Here is a 19,043-nt window from a genome sequence, read left to right as displayed (position 1 = left end):
AATCTCATCTTGGACCCTTTGATGCGCATGATGCTACTAGCCAATACATCTGTTTATCATAGCTGTGTCTCCAGGTAAATTGTGAGGAAGGAGAGGAAGGAATTGAATAAATGGAAGGATCCTGTTCATGGGAAAACTCAGCTAAAGCTCCTCTCCTCAGTGAATCTAAATACATTTTACATCCTTCCTTAAAATCTTGATGCAAGCTTGTTTCTGCTGAAGTTTCCTGTGTGACAATCTGCTGGAGTCAGAATCCAATCCATGTAATTTGGACATTTGGGCACAGTTGCATCTCATGTACATCTGGGTGCATATGTACATATGCACACCATATGTACATATGGTGTCCCATAATTTTATGGGACATAAAATTAGAAGCAGAGTCACCTTGGCTTCCTCAACAGCAGGTGGGGAGAGACGCACACAATGAAAACATTTGCTCACTTACATCACTTGGCTTTCATTGACTCATCCATTAAATCAGGTCAGGTGAATCCAGGAATAATTGGGCTAATTTTCAAAGCAGGTAGCTACCAACAGATAGATACACCATAAAGTATCTGCCTAGGCAACTGATCATAAAGGATATAGCTCTGAGCACAGAATCGTGATCAACCATATGTTCTTGGGACAGGTACTTTTGTTTCCCATATTCATACAGCACATTTTTATCACACAAATTTCTTTTGGTTTCAGCTTAACCCTTCTGTTTGAAAAATTATCTTCTTATGAAACATATTTAAGAAATAAGAAAAAGTTGGTAAAGTGAATTGGATGGAGAGGTAAATCCAAAACTTGTATGCTCTCTTGGGCTCACAGAACATGAATCTTCTTAAGCTAGTTGAAAACCTAATTTTGGTCTTTTCTACAGAATGTTTTTCTACTTTCATATTTGTCTTGAAAAAAGGAAAATTTTTCATTGTGCACCATTAGCTAAGGAAAAAACCTACGGGCATGGGTATTCTTGCTTCTTCCTACTATCTCCTACTATTAGTTATCAAAGAATTTCCACACTGTAATGTGATAAATAGAAGGACTGTGCCTCAGGACTCTGGCCAAATGGGATTCTGCTTTTGCCACTGATCCTGACAGATATGTTTCCTTGGGAGGTCACTTTGCCTTGCTGTACTCTACTGCTTTCATGTGTAGCAAAGCCCAATTTCCTGAGAAGATTATAATGAGGTGAATGAAGTAGAAGTCCTGTGTCACAACAGATTTGTATTTATCACTCTTTGGCAAAAGAATTGTGCTTATTATGCAAGTTCATTGTAAAAGGAGAGACATTTCCCTTACAGGTTTAAAACACAATCTACATTACTCTTTCACTAAATGCTGGGTGTCCTCTTTTCTTGAAACATAGGAAGACTAACATTATGTGTTTATCTGATAATAAACAACATGCTGTTCCCAGCAACTACCAAGAACCTGCTCCTACAACAGCAGCATTATTGGGAATGACCTCACTCATTTACAATCCTGATCCTATTCTGACAACAAATCCCATCTGCATGTGTTTGTTTTCTAAAGAATGGTATTATCCCAGAGTGAGGTGTTTGGATAGAAGCAGCTCACTGATATTCACTGGTGTTATATTTACAGGACTGAAACTGTAGTACTTGATGACTCTATTGTTTGTTAGTTGGAGAGTGAGTTCATTACCATCAGGTTCTCAAATGTTTACAACTAGTTGCTACTAGAAACTATTTTGATTCTGTATTGGAAACCACAATCACATAGACAACCGTTAAGTCAGTAGCCCAGGGAGACCTGGATTTTCCGTTTCTCCCTTGTAATCCCTCTGTTCCCTCTGCTGCAGGCTGGGGGCGGGGTGGGAGGTGGGACTGTTTACTACTTTAGTCCTTATTTTTTGCCTTCACCATGCAAAGGAGGTTAAGGAGTACTAATTGTTTCTGGAACTGTTGTATTTTTTCTCATGTTAGCAGCTACTTTACAGGTGACAAAGTCTGCTTTGCTCTGTGTGGGAGCAAGACTGTCAACCATGTGCTTTTTCTGCCTCTGGACAGCTTTCACCCCTGCCGCTTACAGAGCGCATAGGAATGCATGGAATCATTTGTTTATGTTATTTCCTATAATTTATCTTAGAGGCATTAAAGCTGCCATAAATTGCTGTAAACCTGGTGGTCTGAAGCCATAAGGAGGATGAGCTTATTCTTAATACCCAACATTGTTGTAGGAGAAAAGCAGCCCAGCATGCCTGGAGAGGTACAGAGGTTTCTGCCAGGCTGATGAATGCTCTGCCTGCATCTACTTTTGAAAAAGAGAGAATTACTGGATGGGCCAGGCCTCTGTTGCATGTCAGTTAGGCAACAGTTTATAAATTTTCTGTTTAAAAATAAGCTATGAAATGTTAATGTTGAAGTGAATATAAGGTTGGCATTCATGTTTAGAAGTGTACAGGCAAACATGCCCAGGGTATGGGAGGCCCTGGGTGTGCTTGATGGCTTTTGAGGAAAAAAATGACATTTGACTAGGAAACTGTTTCTGTTGTAGGCAGAGGGCTTACTAAGGACCTTTAATTCTATTCTGAAAAACATCTGAAACCTTGGAGGGTGTGTGAGAGATGTGTCCAGCAGTTCAGGGTCTGAACAAGAACAGCTAGCAGGCCAGAGCAGAGTACACCTGTACGAGATGTATCACTGAATTTGTGTCACTTCAGCTGAAATCACCCATGGAGCCCTATAAAATGATCCACAGGGAAACCTGTCAACCTAGACACTGAATGAGGGGAAGAGAGCAGTTAGCTAACTTGGCTGTGGAGAGAGGGCTGGAAAATTAGGGTAGAAAATGGTAATCTTGCATGCTGTCGTCTAGTTCTTTCCTGGAGCCACTATGTTATCATGTTTTCCTCTTGTCCCCAATAAACTGTGTTGGTTTAAATCGTTATTAAATGTAGGGAAATGTCAAGTGCTGAGTTATAGGTTTAAGACAGTTATTCAAGTTTCTAACGATGTTCACAAGAGGCCTGTTGGAATGTTTGTAGAAACCCTTAAAAATTGAACACCATGACACAAACTTGGCACCATTTTTTCCATTGAGAATGACACAATCCCTTTCTTTCACTTTTATTCAGGAGAGTGTAGCACTGCAGAAATGAACCTCCCTCATGTTAAATGGTGTTTTTCTCCCTGACATTTCAGACAAGTTTTGGGGTGACAAAAATATATATTAAAAAAAAAAAGTGAAAAGAAAAAGTAGGTTATCTAGAAGGTAGAAACAGTGCAAGCTTCTGGCCATATTTCAGACTGAAAACTCTTTTGCCAATTAAAAGTGTCTTTTGATGTCTCTAGTTAACATCATCACCCCAATAACTCAAGGAATTGCTATGCAACCACTTTATGGACTGTGCAAGCACCATGTGCACCCTCCCCTTGCTCATGCCAGTAAAGTCTACTGTGTTGGCTCTGACGTCTCATCTGAACAGCATTGGAACTTGTTCTGCAAAATAATGATTCTACAGCCCGTTAGGGGAGGCAGCTGCTTCTTCCCTTAATTCTTCTGCTTCCCCCACACTGGGAGAGGTAAAATGTATTTCCCTTCACTAATAAAGATTGCATTAAGGAGTACATGGATGTAGCAAAAAAAAAAAAGTCAGTTTTCTGACAAAGTTTTGGAAAAAAACCCACCCTTTTCTAGAACTTTTGCAACATAAACCAATTAGTAGGAAAATTATTGTCATCTTTGCCTAGCAATTTTTGTATTGTAGGCAATCCTATCATGAATGGGTGCATATTTGTAGTTCTCCATTTACACTGTGACCAGTATCAGTCATTTAATTTCCAAACTGAACTGTCTGTTGTATTTGAGCTTGCTATTGTTCCAGCTGGTGTGGAAACACAAGTCTTTGAGCCAGAGGTTTCCAAGGATAAAAATGTCCATTTGAAGCCCAAAACAGATGTTAGATATAGGTCACACAAATCTCTTTATGAAACTTGAACAGGTCAGAGGAATTACATTTTGATATTGTAAGTGAAATAAATATTTTTTCTCTCACATTCTATCTTTGATCCTCAAAGTATGTGTATCAATAGGAAGAACCTGATGGATATACTGTTAAAAGACGTGGAACTGATTTACTCTCTCTCATGGAAAAGTATGCTGGAGGAAAGAGACTCGTGCATCCAGATAGATTCCTGATATTTTCACACAGAGTAGAATTGACATATTTTCACGGGAAATGAGTTTGCACACTTCCCACCCCGGAACAAACCTTGTGATAGAACCATCTGGAGCGAGCTGAGACCTGACGCTCCTCACTGGAGGAGACACTTCTCAGAACACTGGTTTAGCTGTAATCTGATTAATAGGGACACCAGAATTAGAGAAAAATAGTGGAAGTTTAAATCAGTCTGCCTGTGTGAATGTTTGTTTTTGGTTTTTTTGTTTCTGTTTTTTGACTACCTATTTGTTATTTTTGAAGCTGACAATTGCTGGTCTTCTGTTTCTTTCTGACAGTTTGTTGCTTTGTCTTATTTGTTTGGATTTTACATATTTTTCATGTTCCTTTTACAACTTTTATCTGTCGAATTTCCTTCAAGTCTCAGCTGAGTCCTCCTTTCCCATTGAGACACATATTAGCAAAGCATCTTGAACTTTAAAAGGCTCCATTGCCTAAATATTTGTTTACTTCTGAATCCTCCCTCTCCTTCCATGTGTGCCATTGGTTAACTCTGAGGATTGCTCATGCCAGTGCCACACTGACTCATTCCAGCAAGAAGTGAAGGTCTGCTCAGGTTACATAAGGTCAGTGCTGACATTCCTGCTCCTGAAGTCCACTGCCTATGCTGCTGCATGATCTCAGTCAGATGTGCCACGCAAAACCTGCCCCAGATTGGACATGGACTCAGGTGGGATGGTGTACAGAGATTGTAATTATGAGAAAAAAACAGAGATAACATAATGGAATCACAGAATCATCTAGGTTGGAAAAGTTCTCCAAGATCATCAAGTCCAAGCTTTGACTGATGCCTTGAGGAGCTGAAACAGAGGCTACACACAGAGTTAAGGAGAATAAAATGGGTATTTATTGTGAGGCCTATGAAAGACCTACAAAAGCCACACCCCAGCAATATAAGTGCCACAGTCGTGGCCCCTGCCTGGATGGCTCCAAGATGGAAGGAAAGGAGGGGGTTGGTCACAAAATCTTACACTTTTATAGGTTCTGGTTAATTTGCATGAACCCACCCTCCACCTTTCCACATAGTTTGTGCTTAGGGCCTGAAGTTTGGAGAAACTGTCCTTGAGTTCTTAACTAGAATAGGACTCTTTTGTCTTCATCACCCTAGCATATCAGAAAAACACTTCCAAGGAGAATAGGAAAACTTAAAACTAAAGGCATCAGACCAATCACCACCCAGACAACTAGACCCAAGCACTAAGTGCCACATCCAGTTTCTTGGACACAACCAGGGATGGTGACTTGCCACCTCCCTGGGCAGCCTGTTCCAATGCTTGACGACACTTTCAGTAAAGAAATTCTTCCTCATGTCCAACATTAAACTCCCCTGATGCAGCTTGAAGCCACTTCTCCTCACCCTATCACTTGTTTCTTGGGAGAAGAGACTGACCACCACCTGGCTACACCCTCCTTTGAGGCACTTGTAGAGAGAGATAAAGTCTCACCTGAGCCTCCTTTCTCCAGACTAATCAGTCCCAGCTTCTCAGCCACTCCTCATCAGACTTGTACTCCAGACCCTTTACCAGCTTTTTTGCCCTTCCCTGGACTTGCTCCAGCACCTCAATTTCCTTCTTGAATTGAGGGGCCTGGAACTAAGCACATCACTCGAAGCGCAGCCTTACTGGTGCTGAGTACAGGGAGTCAATAATTTCCCTGTTTCTGCTGGCCACACTATTTTTGAGAAAAGCCAGGATGCCATTGGCCTTCTTGGCCACCTGGGCACACGCTGGCTCATATTCAGCTGCAGTCAACCAGCACCTCCAGGTCCTTTTCCAGTGGGGAGCTTTCCAGCCACTCTTCCCCTAGGCTGTAGCTCTGCATGGGGTTATTGTGATTGAAGTGCAGAACCTGGCACTTGATCTTGTTGAACATCATACCACTGGCCTTGGGCCATCCACCCTGTTCAAATCCCTCTGCAGAGCCTCCAACCCTCCAGCAGATCAATGCCTAATTTAGTGTCATCTGCAAACTTAGCAAGAGTGCACTTAGTGGATGGAGATCAGCACACCTACAGGACACGTCCCCATGTCACAGCTGGAGGCTGTGAACCCCTTCCACCCAGTAGAGGGGAAAGAGTTGCCTGTGCTTTCCTAAGGTAATATACAACACAGGAAAAGATATACGTCTGTCCTCCCAGTTTTTTAAACTTTGTTTCAGTTAAGGTCTTTGAGGGAAATAATTTTTCTCTTATTATTCTTGGATTGTAGCTCTTGTAGAACAAGACCTTCTTGTGCTTGTGTAGGGCAAAATGTGGTGGGATCCTCTAGCCCTGGTTAGACTACTACAGATTCTATAACAGTGCTCCTCCTCCTAAATCATCCAAAGATTGGCAATTTTGGGGGCTATATTGGAAGCTATTGAACCTGGTGCTTCAAGGCATCTGGGAGACAGTGATGTGGGAACAGAAGAATGTGTGCTGACTCGATAAGGTTTTCTAAGAAGGTTTTTCTGCCTCTTGATTCAGTGGCTGGAAGAATGCCCACTCCGGAAAGTAAGGAAAAAACTGAAGCTTTTCCAAATGTTTTCCTGGGAGCTGCCACACACTTTAGAAAGAGTTTTTAACTTAATTAAATTAACCAGTTAACCCTCTTCCTTAATTATGTGCTTTGGAGAATTTAGAAGAAAAATTACCCAAAGCAGAATGTTAAAATGAACATCAGACAAATACCACCCCAAACAGGAAACCATGTGAGCACCCTGGTGTACACCTACTCGCTCCCATTTCAGAACAACACAGAGACTATGTGCTGTCTGCCCTGAAAACACTGAGGACATTTTGTTCAGCTGCCTGGGATTTGAGCACAATGATACTTTCTAAAGCAGAAGTATTCACCTGGGACATCTTTGCGCATAAGAGCAGGCATTCATTTAGGCCACTGTAGTTACAGTTGCAAAACAGTTTCCACTATTACCTTCAGCTTTCTCATGTTCATAGCTTTCCAAAGCAAGAGAAATTTTGACTGATTTTTGCTATGATGAATGTTTTCTGGATCAGAGGTTTTCTTAGGAGAGACAACAAAATTAGACAACTTAGTTTCACAAAGCAAAAAAAAATAAAAATTCCATGATGGAACAAGGCAAATATAGTTCTCACTTCTCTACTCAATACATTATTAAAACTATGCAGTAAAAATAATAGGATGTCAGAAAACAATAATTCCAATAATCACATTGGACATGCACCTTTTTCTTTTTCTATTCTCGTGATGAATATAATTTTGATGTTGATCTGGACACCTTTTTCTTTTCTCTTTGTGTCTCCTGAATGCTGTATTTTATTATACTTAAATTATTTAATTATTATATTTATTATACTTAGAAGTAATTCCTTTATTACTCAAGACGAATATCAGAAGAAATTGAGTGAATGTGCCACTAGCACCCTAGTTCTGATTAGATCAATGTCTTTTATTGCTTACTATTCTTGCACTACATTGGTGTCCTCTGTGATTGCAAGGGGTTGACCTTGAATGGGGGTCAGACACCCACTCATCCAAGCTCATATTTCCATCTGCAACAGGACAAGAGGAGAGAATAGAATGAAAAGCATGTGAGTCAAGGCAAGGACAGGAAGAACTGTTGGCAGCTATCATCATGGACAAAATGAAAATTAATTTAATTTGGTCCAAATTAAAATAGTTTAGATGGTCAGAAAAAAAGGAAAGTTAAACAATTTCCTCCCATCTCCCCATGTTTTCTCAAGCTTTGCTTCTTCATTGTTGACTTCTTTTAGAGGAGAAGAAGCTAAATCACTTCTTGTCTCCTCTTTTCTTGTGTCTTGTCAGCTGTAGACAATGCAAGAGAGAGAAGGATCTTAATTCATGACAGCATAATGCTCTCTAGACTCACTAGGTTTTCCTTCAGCCATGTTTACCACAGCAGACATATCCTTTGCACAGTCCTTTCTGCTGGCTAATATGCTCTTCCTCATACATCTGTGTTTATTTCCAACTGAGAAACGGAGAACCTTTCAGCTAATCTTTCAGCTACAGATGACAGAAAATCAGATGCCGAGTTTTAGCTACAAAGAAGGCTGATCCTGAAGCTAAGCATTTTGGATATGGTATGTGAATAAATGTTTCATATTCTAATGATTAAGATAGTCACTAAAAACTGCCTTACTAGTATTTTCTAATTCTGCATTATTTTCAAATAAATGCATTTTGATTTTCCTTTAAAATTGTTCATTAAAATGTTGTATATGATTATCCCTAATTATTCTATTATTTATTTGTTTTTTTCTCATTCATTGATATTTCTTAATTAGAAGGGTTATTTTGCTCCCTTGATAGGTGCTTCAAGATGTAAAATTTATTTCCCATTTCAGCCAAAATGTTTATTATTTACTATAGAATTGATTCTAATCAGCGTCTCAGCATCTGTTTTTTCCGACAATATGTTTAAAAAGCTTTGCAGTATGCAAAAATTTCTAGAAAAAAGTATAAAGTTAGACGAGTAAATAAATGGAACTCTGATTGAGGATTTTCTCAGCTGTAGTTTAATACTGTGGCAATAAACATTGTGTAAAAAATCTAGTCATTATTCCCTTGAATAAACAGAAACACCTGTTCTTATAAACAAAGAAAATCAAGCTATTTTTAGTAGTTGCATTTATTTATCCTTTACTACTGGACTGTGCCACTTCCTAGAATCTGAGTCTCACAATGATATTCTATACTTTATAAAAGGGTTTCCATTTATTTTCAAGTTTCACATAAACTCTATCCAGGAATGCTTTTTTTGACACTTAAGATGTTCTTTCCAAATATATAACAAAGCCACAGAAGAGGAATCATTAAAGAAAAGTACCCGAACAAACCAAACAAATTAAATAAAAAAAATAAAATCCCACTACCCCCAAACCTCAAGTTATTTGGGAAAATATTTATTTCTGAGTTGTACCCACTATGGGTACTATGTCAAAATTCACCATCTTATTTACTCAAAGTTAAGGTGAAATCCAAGTGAAAGTTGTAATATGTAACATATTTTGTGTGCCTTATCTTCATATTGTAACAATGAATAGATTATTAAAAAAGTAATTTTAAAAAGAGTTTTTTCTGTAGCCTTTTTCTGTGGCCACTAAAAAAGCTGCGTAATTTATCTTTTCTAGAAAGAAGACTGTACATGCAAAACTTTGCATTTTGGTTAAACAACCTGACAGAAAAAGTAGCAAAGAGCCCTCTCTCTTATGACCAACACTCTATATTTGCAGTGAATCTTTTTTGGTAGCTCTTTCTTCCTGGTGGTGAAACAAGGACCTGCCTCACAGCACCACTCTTGCCTGAGATAGGGAGGGACTTAAGCTATGAAGTAAACCCAAGGTGGGTTTAGTGGTTTTTGACACTAAAGTGTTTAGGTGCTTTTGCTATGAAGTAAAAATAAGGTGGAACAACATGGTCCACATGCCCATGAAAATACACCCTAGTCACAGAAAAATTTAAGTTGGCAAGGACCTCTGGAAGTTGTCTGGTCTAACTTTGAAAGGCAGAAGTGCTAACATCAAAACTAGATCAGATTGCACGGGGAGTGTCCAACCTTCAGCTTCTCATTGTACACCATGCCTGTGCCTCTGGCTGTCTTAGTAAACTTCTGCTGTGCTCTTTTCAGTTATCAGTGCCACTCCTCTACGAATACAACGATTTAACAAGATATCAAGTAAAATGCCATACACAGCATACATAATCCTCCCTATTCCAAAAACATATGCATAGCATTTTGCTTTTCAGTTATCCTTCATGCACTGCTCTCGCAGATGTAAGCAATTCTGGCTGAAAGTAACCATTATGTAAAATTACCTTTCACATTTCATATGAGCAGATATAAGTGTTTACTTTGTGCCTGCACTTTGTGCCCTTTAGGTATTATAAAATTTGACATTCACACAGATACAAATGTTATGTTTTCACAGACAAGCTCTTGGTGGAAAGGTAGGTCGGGATGACAAAATGTATCCCCCAATACATGGTAAACAGTTTGAACAACAGGAATGGCTGCTATTCTTGTAGGTGGATTAGTGTTCAAAGTGTCTGTGTACAATGCACTTGGGCAGTTTTGTCTTAAGATTTTGTAATTCCCACTTCTGTGACTTCTCAATAAGTACTTATTCTGTTGTGCTGGTTTTGACTGGGGCAGAATTAATTTTCTTCATAGTAGCTAGTATGGGGCTGTATTTTGGATTTGTGCTGAAAACAGGAGTGAGAACACAAGGATAATTTTGCTGTTGCTGAACAGAGATTACACAGAGCCAAGGCCTTTTCTGCTTCTTATATTGACCCACCAGTGAAGAGTCTGGGGCTGTGCAAGAATTTGATTGGGGACACAGCCAGGACAGGTGACCCCAACTGACTCAAGGGATATTCCAGACCATATGGCATCACATTCAGTATATAAAGGTGAGGGAAGAAGAAGGGAGGAGGATGTTCAGAGTGATGATGTTTGTCTTCCCAAGTAGCTGTTACACCTGATAGACCCCTGCTTTCCTGGGGATGGCTGAGCACCTGCCTGCCCATGGGATGTGGTGAATGAAGCCCTTGTTTTTCTTTATCTACTCTATCTGTCTTTATCTCAGCCCACAGGTTCTCTCATATTTTACTCTTCTGATTCTCTCCCACATACCACACAGGGATAGTGAGCAAATGGCCGCCTGATATTTCATTGCTGGCTGGAGTCAAACATGACATCTATATAGCCAATGCCTTAGTTTCATTTATCAGGCACAGCATAACACCATTTCTCATCTCTCATTCTTCTGGGACACTCACAGAATCTGATATAGGCTTTTGCACTGAGCTGAATTATCTCTCTGCTACACATCCCCAAATCAGCTTTTAAACAAATCTTTCTCATACAGCAATAGATGACAAATATCCAGGAAGACTTACTAAAGAACCTAAAAGATTCACGGCGAAGCGTGGCAGTAACAATGCATTTCCCCTGTGTCGCGCTCAGGCTCAAACCTCAGCTGCCGGTTGCAGGGCAGGGGTTTGATCCCCCGGGCTGTCAGAGGGTGGCAATGTAAGAACACAAAAAAGCCCAGGGCCAATTAGCGGTAGTGCTGCGGGCCGGGAGCCCCCGGCTTTCCCGACACTGCCACACTCATCCCTTTGTTTGCCACCGCCACACGCGGCACAGCGAACGCCAGCGAAACCGGGCAGGGTGGTCCCAAGGAAACACCGAGCTTCATGTGGGGCTGTCTCGGACGCAGAAACCCTTCCAGACAGACGAACACGCTCCTGGTAGCTAGAGCTCAGCCGTGCCTTGGGCAGCGTGAGCTCCTCCCAGGCACGGCTGGAAATGGAGCGGGCAGCCCGGTGATGCGCTCCGGAGCCGCTGGGCTGCCATCCCTCCCTCTGTGTCCCTCAGAGCCTGCCAGCTCTGTCAGGAGCTCCTCTACGGCGCTACCGACAGGGACAGGACTTGCAGGTAGATGTCTATTGTAACAAAACAAGGCAGAAACTGTCCAAGAGTGCTGGTGACTCCTTTTCATGTCACTCTTTCTTCCTTTGCTCATAACTAAACTCTCCCTCCTCTAACTACCTGTGCAGCCATGTATGGTCCCGGTGCTCCCAGCGTCCAGGTGTTCCCAGAAGTGGCTTCCTCCTGACCCTCACGGTTACTGGGCTTAGATACCTTCTTACTTGTTTTCAGCAAAATATTCCTGTGTTGGGCAGTGTGACAACTCAGGTGACAAGGACTGAAATACACTGCTTTGTGCTAATTTGGCTGGAAGGATTAAACTACATCTTAATTTACCATGACAAGGAATACCTAGGAAAATAAATGCTTTCTGTTCGTTACTACAGGTGTACAAGATATTAACAGTGTACAGGCTGGACAGTCAAAACTGCCATATCCCCCTGTAAATAATTGCTGGGCTTGCCTTTCAAAGTAAAAATGATCTTTCCTTGTCCTGACTTCTGCTGGTCGGGTTTGTATCAGTAGATGCTGCTGAGGTACTGGGGTGGCTGAGGGAACATCTGCAAGGAGCACCTGTAGGGCTGGAGTAGGTTTTCTGTCAGATCCCTGTGCCCTGGTGCAGAGGGAGGGTTCTCTTTCACAGACTAAAGCAAGAGAAATGTTCACTTATGTTTTTGGAGAACCTGTAATTGTGTAAAAATATTTGTTTCCGACCTGTAGCGTTATGACTGTTACTCTTCTTCCACTAGGTCTGAAGTTCAATGCCTAGTGAGATGAGTCATTATTCACTTCAGTATCTCTTTTGTTGGGTAAGAAAAATTTTGTTGAAAATAAAAATTTTGTTGCTACAGGATTTTCTTCTGAACAAATTCTGTCCTTTCTGCATTTACAGAAGAGCTTGCAAGAGGAAAGAGTCTAGTGCCATTTTGACCATAGCACCTTATCTTTTGTTTTTGAATAGTATATGTTGGACAAAAAAGATACAAATATAAAGGGAATTTTTCACAAAATCTTGCAATAAGTTCATATATTAAAATGTATTCCTTCCTCAGTCATGTTACTGTCATCATTTCACGTGCCACGTCTAATTTGTAGGGTGAGATCTCTTGGAACAGTGACTCATCTTTTCCTTATAAAGCACCATGCACACAGAACTGTATTAATAAAGGAATAATGATGGGATCTGCTCATCTCTTAGAGACAGGGGCAGAGATAACTGATTCTGTGTCAGATGCCAATAAGGTTGCAGTATAGTTCATGTTGTATCTTGGATAAAGCTGGGGACTGATAATGCAAGGACTATAGAGTACAGAGGCCCATGGATGCAGACTCAAAGCAATTTGGTCTTAAAATAGAAATCAAGGGTCAGGACCCCCAAGGAAGATGCATCATCAGTGCAAGCAATTTGCATTATATTCAGCTGAGATTCTCAATATGACTGGCAAGAAATCATGGCCTAAAACATGGTAGATCTCATGAGATAATGCAATAGTGCTATTCCACTGAATAAGGAGAGCACATAAAAACAGTTATCTGTCAAAGAAATTAATTTCACTCCTGAATGTGGAAATGAATTTCTTTGCTACTGAGAGATCATTCTACATTAATAGTTAACCTTGGATAAAATGTGGTAAGTTTGCAATTCTTATTTCCTGAACCTTCTGCTGATTATCTGAGGCATGAAGTTATAAATTTATTGAGAAGGGTGTGGGAATGATACAGTCTGGTGCTTCTCAACAATAAAACAGAGTTTGAATGCTAACTATAAGCTGCTTAAACCACAGTCTCTGCCTACTCTTACATATATACTACTACAGTATGGTGCTATTGGCATAGTATGCCAGTACTTAATGTTTGAAGCAATAAATACAGAGGGCTTTTAAATAATTGATATGAACAGATTCCAGACAAACTAGTTCACACATTTTCATTCTTGAACAATATAATCCTTAGCAGATGCTCATAATTAGGGATATAGGTATTTAAAAATACAGTAAAATCCTGATATTCATTCTCAGATCTATCATATTAACATAATTATCCGCTTTAGTTTAGAGTGATCCTAAAAACTTCACCATTTCTTTAGTTAATATCAGATATTTATAGCTTAAGCAAAATAGAAAATGACAGAAGAGTGGACAAGCTGTTTATATCAGCCAAAGAAATAATTATCAGATTATTCATGGCACTTTAAAGAGTAGGAATGATAAGCCCAGCCGTCGTAATGTGATTAGCTCATGTTGGTTAAGCATTGCGGAGACAGAAAGAACTCTACAAAGGTTAAGCATTATTATTATCACTGCTAATTCAAAGTGATGGAAGGCACAGTGAAACCTCTTACCATGTGCTGTGTAAAGCTTGCAGAAACTGAAATTTAGAACTGAGGGATGGGATAAAGAGCATTACCAGCTGGTGAGCTCTTTCTCTTTGTTCCTTGCTGAGGTCTGAGTAGCTGGCCATTTGAAAAGATACCTCACAGACAGTGACAGAGACACAGAATCCATCACAGTAGGAGGGACGGATGTGGGTCAAACTGTGTGCAGACTGAATCGCTCCACCCGCCCTGTGGGCTGTCAAGTGCCCTACAAGGAGCAGCAACCCTGAGAGCTGCAGGTTGCCACTCACAGCACTCCTTGGTCCTGGTGAGCTCTTGGACATAATCCATATAGGCATGACCATCCTGGAAACATTTCTTTGACTGCAGCCGTGTATTTCTGAGCAATTCTGCATTTGTGTCACAGATTGTTGCCTTAGGCAAGATTTCTTCTATGTTTTGAATAAAACAAAGGTGCTTCCCTGGGATGTTTGTTCCACCAATATTTTTTTATGAAGAGCTCGTTGAAAATAAGCATTTTTTTTTAAATCCTAAAAGAAATTCTGGTGTTCTAGAAGCAATACTGTTCCACCTTGGAAACGGAAAAAGCCACAAACTGTTGCTATACTAAATGCTAATTCTAATACTAATATTACTAATTAATCATTTCACATTATTGATATATTTTTCAGTTTGGATTTAAAAATATAATTGAAATACATTTATTTGACATATATGACTGTAGAAAGAATGCATACTTTGATAGAAATTAATTCTGTCAAGTATTTAACCTTCTTCTTCCATGCTAAATGTCTCTCTTATGAACAGCATTGGACAAAGGTCCAGTCTTTCAGAAAAATCTATTAAGTAACCAATGCTAATAAATGAAGACACAGTTATGAATCAGAGATGATTGTAAAACATGAGTGCAAGTTCAGATGCAAATGCTTCTTGACCAGTTTCTGTAAAACCGGTAAACTTCTATATTTTAATATTTCTGGGATGTGTTTTCAAAGAACCTGAAGGTACCTGGTCCATCTGGATAGGGAAGCTACATTCGCTCTTCAGACTTAATGCAATATCTGTGCTAAAGTGGGCATTTATAGTGTTTTGCAGATTCATTAACTAGAGAAACTGGCCATTCCAAAGTATTATGAATCTGACATACTGGAGAGGAGAAGCAAAGAATTGAAATCACAGAGGGAGGAGGAAGCAATAAAAAGAGGACTGCTGGAAATCTGATTTACCATGTGATATTTGGAGCCTATTGGTGAGTCTTACCACTGACTTCAGACCTTTTGGTTCATTGAGAGCTGACATTCAGAATAACACTATTATAATGGCTCTTAGAAGATCTCCGAGAGAAAATCTGAAGTGATTCAGAGGATGATTCACTTATATTGATAGCAAAACATTAGCAGTAGCTAAACATGACAGATACAGTGTGTACAGAGACAGCCAAGCCAAGTCTAAATTGGAGTTTTGAGCATGCATTTGTGATTTAGTCATCTAAATAACAGGATAACAGGCTATGAGCTGTGAGAAACCAGTCTTAAATAAAGGGCATTGCATTATCTCCACTGTGCATATTCCCAAAGGTACAAAATGTTTGTCCTCTTGAATTTAACTGTTGTCAGTTTTGGGGTGTGATTCAGACTTATATTTAAAATATTATCTCTGTCATTGTTTGCCAGCTAATTTGTATTATGAGAACTGAATTTAATTTAACTCAAGCTTCCTCTGTGTTACAGAATTTGGCATGCATACTTCTGCTGATTCATCACCTGCGATAACAAATTTGAGCTGCAGGAGCACCACAGGTCAAGGAGTCTGTACCAGCACTGCATGTCCTCACAATTTGCACTTTTGCTGGTAAAAGACCATGTAGGTCTTTTGTCACGTTTTGATGCAATGCACTATGGGAAGTGATGCATCACAAGAAAAGCAGGTCACACCACAGGCACAGTGGGTAGAGTTTTCAGTTTTTCTATGTGGCACAAATGAGGAATTTAAAACATAAGACATGGAGGAAATAGTGAGAAATGGACAATCTCCTTCCCAGTGTGTCATTCTGACACATTCTCTTCTCTTATGTTTGTCACATCTGTGGGTCCAAGTGTCCCCAGTCACTGTGTCAATGGACATGCCACTAGCTTGGATTTCAAAGACCTGCCCAGTAAAAGAATATCCGTCCTGGTGGTGAACCATGCCATCAGTTTTTAGTTATGCCCTGGCCTGCTGAAATAATGAAACTTATGGAGGAGGAATTGCTGGCAAGGAAGAGAAAGGGTGCTGCCACAAAGATCTAAGACTTGAAGTCATTTGTGAAGCTGTTCATTTGCCACCTGAGCTTTATTAACTGATTTGGCTCATCTGAAGACATTTCCATGTATTTGTGGATCTAAAGCAAAGAACAGAAGCTGCAAAATCTTCCCCTATGAAAGGCAACTTTTCCAAGTTCAGACAAAAAGATAAGAAGAACGCTGCCAGTGAGCCACCAGGAAAATTCCCATCAAACTCCATGACTTTGGACAGTGGTTGAAGGAGTGGTTGTGGTAGGCAGAAAGCAGAACAGGGTCCTAATTGAAGTGGGATAGTGGAAGGTGGAAGATTTGTCCACAGGCTTTGGAAGCTCAACACTGGACCACAAGCAGAGTTTACTGTGATGCTGGATAATGGTGGAATGCATTTCCAGTAAAGTATCAAGAGTACATTATTCTTGAAGTTGGTCACAGGGACCCTGATGTGTCAAGATGCCTGAGTTAAGTTTCTTGCATATTTAGATAGACATGACCATTTTGGTAACTCTCCTGGAAGCCATTTATTTCTTAATTAGAAATTAGATGAAAGTGTATATGAACTTTGAGAGTCTAGACAAATAAAACAATTATATAGAATGAAATAGGCCAAACTGGGTTATTAAAACACAGTATCCAAACTGTTGCTAAGATATAGACAGGCCATTCATTGATGATATGTTGCCTTTTCTTTGCATCTATCCCAGGATGCAAACAGGTCTTTGCATTATCTGTTCCAACGAAAGCTTTACAAGGCCATCCTCACAGGGAACAAGAGAGACAATTAGTAGAAGCATATATTTTTTGATTTAACTTGTATTTTTTATTAATACTAAGTTGCTATTGAAAAATGAGGTGAAAACCAGTCTGCTTATTAGAGGAACTTGATAATGAACATCTGGCATGGCATGTTAAACAAGCCTGCTTCTTCATTACAATGTGGAGCAGAGCTTGGGGAGGCACTCAGGACCCTCAGAAATAAAGACTGACTACATGTATACCAATAAAATGATAAATTCTGGTGTTCTTAAACTCTGCAGCCAGAGTAAACAGAATATATTGCAATATATAACATTGTTAAAATAAACATCTCCATCCCAACCACTGTCATTCCATGAGAGTCTACTGTTTGGTAGAGGTACCATCCCAGGGACCATACTGATGGTATAGCAAGATGCAGAGGAGCAGATTTCTATTCTTGGTACTTCTCTTTGAACTGTTTGCTCTGCTGGAGAGATCCTATCAAAGAGTGCAGAAACTTCTGAAGCTTGTTTCCACTGCTATTTCCTTGGTGTAGCTATGGGAGGATGATTTTGGATCTAAATACTTGTCCTTTGTTGTTCTGTAAGAGTGGGTCCAGTTGCCCTTTTCACATGAAGTTTTTTCCTGAATCCTTTTCTCTTCTATGATCTTTCTCTCTTGGCATTGTCCTGGGTTCTCAGTAAAAAGAACCCCTCTGATACAAAAGTCAGCTTCTCTGTTTTTTGGTTTGGAGATTTTCCTATTGTGTGTGTGTGTGTGTGTGTGTGTATGTGTGTGTGTGTACCTCCCAGGAGAAAAACAGGTTTTCCGTTGGGCATTATCTTTAGTTCAAGCACTGTTCATCCACTGCTAATGACATTTTTGTTTGTGCTGTAACATTTTCCAAAAGGTTGGGGAGAGATGTTGGAAAATCTTCTGATGGCTAGCTGTGCACTGAAGTGTTTAACAACACAGCAATTTCATAACAACGATTGGGATTATTTACATTACCTAACAAATTCCCCTAAACAGCAGGCTCATGGCCTAAGTCACATGGCCTAATCCTGGTTTAAAGAGCAGCTCTTCACTCTGTTCACCAAAATGTTCTTTCATTGTTTATTTTGAAAATTTTAGCTTTCTTGTTTTAAATAAATATGTTCAAGTGGCATTTCACTGGGAAATATTGAGCCAGTATATATTGGGTTTGCCATGTTTTGGTAGCAGGGGGGTTGTAGGAGCAGCTTCTGTTAGAAGACTCCAGAAGCTTCCCATTTGTCCAATGGAGCCAATGGAAGCGAGAAACAAGACAGACCTGCTGCTGGCCAAAGCTGAGCTCTTCCACTGGAGAGGAAGAGCTGGAGAAATTTGGAATGAATTTGAACTCGGAAAGAAGGGAAGCACAGAAGAGGATGTTTTAAGATTTATTTTTCATTCTCATTATATCAGTCAGATTTGATTGTTAATAAATTAAGCTTATTTCCCCCAGTATGTTTTGCCCATGACAATAAGTGGTGAGGGATCTCTCCCTGTCTTCATTTCTATTCATGAGCCTTTCATTATATTTTCTCTCCTGTGTCCAGCTGAGGAAGGGAGTGACACAGTGGTTTTGGTGGACACTTGGCATCCAGTCAAGGTCAACTCACCACACAGGAGCACAAAGAATACTGGCAGAATTGCTTCTACCAGCTAACAGACAGCTTCCAGAAGCATGAAAGATTTATATTCTTTGATATGAAAGAAGAAATTTCTTGTGCAAATTGATTTCCCACAAATGAGGATCTTGATGCTGATACATAACTCTGATGGCCAATCAGATAAATAAGCATTTTTATTTAGTACAGACATGATGTTAGAATATTTGAGTAATAGTCTTAATGAACAGGCATGTGTAGTTTTGCAAGAAAATGTGGTGAAAATTCTCAAATCTCTCATTAAACTATCATGAATCTAAATCATATAATTAAATCCCTGCTCTTCATCTTCTGTGAAAAAGACATGAGTGGCCCAGGTTAGGAATATGAGCAAAAATACAGAGTTTGTGTTCTTGGGATTTCTTCTCCACCAATACTGAGTGAAT

At 39.8% G+C, this 19,043-nt stretch overlaps 1 long non-coding RNA gene across 3 annotated transcripts; it reads left to right on the top strand.

Annotated features, from left to right (window-relative positions):
* The first annotated feature begins 3,534 nt into the window (after window positions 1–3,534).
* Window positions 3,535–17,616, top strand: LOC148223725 (uncharacterized). 3 transcript variants are annotated; one of them, XR_015804051.1, is made up of 3 exons: window positions 3,535–8,258; window positions 15,035–15,198; window positions 15,680–17,616. It is a non-coding gene; the product is annotated as an uncharacterized LOC148223725 (long non-coding RNA). The 3 variants fall into 3 exon arrangements; XR_015804052.1 differs by lacking the exon at window positions 3,535–8,258 and adding an exon at window positions 12,443–13,244; XR_015804050.1 differs by lacking the exon at window positions 3,535–8,258 and having other exon boundaries at window positions 12,443–15,198.
* The last annotated feature ends 1,427 nt before the right edge of the window (window positions 17,617–19,043 follow it).

The sequence above is a fragment of the Sturnus vulgaris genome, chromosome 5 (assembly GCF_052056855.1).
Source record: "Sturnus vulgaris isolate bStuVul1 chromosome 5, bStuVul1.hap1, whole genome shotgun sequence".
Lineage (NCBI taxonomy): Eukaryota > Metazoa > Chordata > Aves > Passeriformes > Sturnidae > Sturnus > Sturnus vulgaris.
The sequence above is the reverse complement of the archived record's forward strand: the minus strand, read 5'-3'. Positions and strand labels throughout refer to the sequence as shown.